Here is a 3,406-nt window from a genome sequence, read left to right as displayed (position 1 = left end):
ATTAGCATTTAGTGAATAGAAATTTGTTGAACCAGTGAAGACCCTCCTGACTGTCGTTACTGAAACCTGTACCAATGATTGTTAAGAAAGACAATTCAAAATGTAGGATCACAGTTTCTAGCCAATCTGTGAAAAGGTGAAGCTTTCAATGGTTTTGCCCATTTGTAATGTTAATATATACTGATGATTCTGTAATGGTCTTCGGATTCGGGCAGACATTCTAGCTCTTGTTGCCCGTTTCTCACTTTTGCCTTTTTGAATATATGCCGAATAAAACTTTCTTTTTGCTTTACTCAACTTTATGATGTTTTTTCCCCTACAACAGTTAATGGCATAGTCGTCAAGGACTTCTGAAGCTACGAATCCAGTCGACCTCGGGGAGACCTGGACTGTGGAGCAGAAGCTAGCAAAGAGAGGTCCTATCTTCTAGACCCACGTGTTCCCACTCCATGTCCCTTCGACACACCGACAGGGTAAGTGCTCTCGGAAAACAAGCCTTTGCTTATTCTTTTTAGTTCTCTTTCTCATGTTTTCTTAAGTTCTCTTTGGCATATTTGTTTGAAAAACCGGTTGTTTGATTAAGGAGAATCTTTCTTAGATTTTTGCTTGATCGTTTGGTTAACAGTGACATTTAGTAACTCTTGAAGTGAACTGCAGTTTAGGTCCAGATTCAAATTTTCAAAGAGCTTCGAGCCACTATAAGCTGCAAAATTCAGGCCTTTTTGTGGCTCAGAGAAAACCTGGAAAATAGTGTTCCGCTTTGCCAAATTCGCAGCGAGAGGTGGCAGCTCTTGCCTGTTATGCCAAATTCTCAGGGGGAGGTGGCAGCTCCTGACCTGTGTTATGAAATTTAAGGGAGAAGTGGTAGTTCCGTCCCTGTTTTATGATACAGTTTCTCAATAAAGAATCACAATGTTAAAATTAAAATCATCGGTAACTTTAAAGTACTTTCCAATTGAAAGAACTAGTCTGTTTAAGGTCTAAAATAAGAGACTAGGTCTCTAGCCAGCAGAATGAATTAAGTTCAAAAAGAAGGAAACCAAAAGCTTGAACCTTATCGCTTAACGTCTTTGATAAACGAGCCTGAATTTCCCCCCTATTACTGAGACACTGGTCTAGGGTTCATATTTAAAAACACGATAAAATGAGTATACTAGAAGTAATTTGGAATTTCAGTGACCACTTTGGAAAAACAAGCTTTCGTTTGTATTGTCCATTCTTTCCTTTAGGGAAATTTTGCTTGATGCTCAGATTTTGTTAAAGGGCCTAATATTTCTCCATCTGAGGCTCTAAAACCTGTTTTTTCCACTGAATTGAGTCGATCTTACAAAAAATTGCTATATACACTTTAAGAAACTAGGATCCCCATATCCTTGTTTTGTTTGGTATTGTTCGGTGAGTTTATGTGGTCTTTTCTGTCTCCTTTTGTTCCAAGAGCTTCCTTCTGGTCTACAGCGTTGTGTCTAGATTATTGTATTAGATTATTGTATTAGATTGGTGTATTAGAATTGCTGTTTTTTGTAAGGCTAGTCAGAGAACCTCAGTTCTTTCCTCATCCAGAAAAAACTGCATCTTGTGTCTGTCTTATGATTTAAATTTTTAATAGCTACTTGGAGAACCTTTGATATAAATTGGTCTATTTGAAAAGTACACTAAAATCTTTGTTTTATACTATGTCGATCTTAAAAGTGAAACCTTTCTAAGTTAACTTAAGCTAGATATTATATGAAATGTGTTTTATTTAAGGAAAAAGGACAGTTTTGTCTTAAAGTAAAAGTAGTTGTTCCAGAACAATAAAAAAGAAAGAAATTAGTTATCTTTTGTCCTTCAAAATTCCAAGGTCAATTTAAATGAATTAGGATGACACCTGCAGCCCCAGTCTTGCTAGCCAAGAATTGTTCGACTCATTTACAAAATTGTTAAAGAGCTTTGGTATTTACTGGGTAGATAGCCTTTCAAAATGTCTCCATCCATTTAAACATATGTAAATGTCTTCTATGAGTCAAGAGAGTGAGGGCAGGGCAAGGTCAGGCCTCCTCAGCCTCCAGCCCCCAGTCTCCAAGGTTGTATAGTTCCAGGGAAGCTTTTGAAAGACTCCCACCAACTAGGTGGAGACTCTTTTAAGACAAAAGATAAGAAAAATTGCTGCTTTGCTATAGTTATCAGAAATTGAGTGGATACTGATCATAGAACTGTAAACAAGGTCTCTCTATTATAGGGGAACTCTAAGAAGTCAAACAATAGAAATCACAATGAGACACACCTGAAGTGGCCTGGAAAAATGTTTCCACTACTAGCCAGAGACTTAAGGTTATATCCATATCAATGAATTTGTCAATTGAGCAGATACTTTGTGATTTCCAAAGCCAGTTGATAAAGTCTTTAGGGCTAAAATTAGATTGGGAAAATATGAGAAGTAGTAAAAGTTGAATGAAATCTTAGAATGTTTAGGTAGACTTTTCTTTCAACAACAGTTACGTTTTATGGTATACAGGCTTAAAGTAATTCTCAAGACATTTTAGGTAACTTATTGATGTTAAATTGAGTTAATAGATATTTGTCATAATTTAAGCTTATATACTTTTGCTTTTTATGCCACAAGAGGAAGAATATATATATATCTATATATTTTAAGTATGCTAATGAGTGTGTTCATTTTTGCCATTTAAAGAGATGCACTATAAGAGCTATGCAACAAAGGCAACATTTAAGAGGTTTATTGAAAAAGAAATTTATTTGATATGGTCAAGTTTTATCTGGCTGACTAAAGTTTAATGGTTTAATTTATGAGATTTTTAGGAGTTTTAATGTTAAGTAGCATATAAAAGATAGAATTGGGTTTCTCTCTGTTAAAATAACAAAATTTTCTTTGATTTCTGAGTTAAAAGGTTAATTCACTCTTTGTGTAATCTGCCTGGAAGACAAAGGTGTGGCCTCTCATTAGAATAAGATTCCTGAGTCTGAATACTAAGCCGCATGGCTTTTAGAAAAGAAGGCTAAGGTTTTTACTTTAAGATCTTTGGTTAAATAACTTTATAGTTTTACGGTGACCTATAATCAACTCCTGACAACTCTGAAACTTCAAAGAAAGCCACAAGAATTTTTATACAGGAAAAGTGCTAAAAAGATTTATTTAACATGTTATAAATTACACAGAGGTGTTGTCAAAATCAAGAGAAGTACCTGATTCTCTTTGAGTTAAAATTTGTATGCTAGTATTTCCTCCTAATTTTTGCCTCGTATCAGACAGCAAATGCATAATATTATGTCATAATTTTATTATTATTTCTTTATTGTTAACTTGGTCACAACTTTATCTTTTTGAATCTAGCATCATCAAAGCCAATACTTTGAGGAATTCACATCATTTACCTATGAAGTTTTTTTTTATTATAATTCATCTTGG

This window comes from Trichechus manatus, unplaced genomic scaffold, assembly GCF_000243295.1.
Source record: "Trichechus manatus latirostris isolate Lorelei unplaced genomic scaffold, TriManLat1.0 scaffold00052, whole genome shotgun sequence".
NCBI lineage: Eukaryota > Metazoa > Chordata > Mammalia > Sirenia > Trichechidae > Trichechus > Trichechus manatus.
This window is presented reverse-complemented; position numbering follows the sequence as displayed.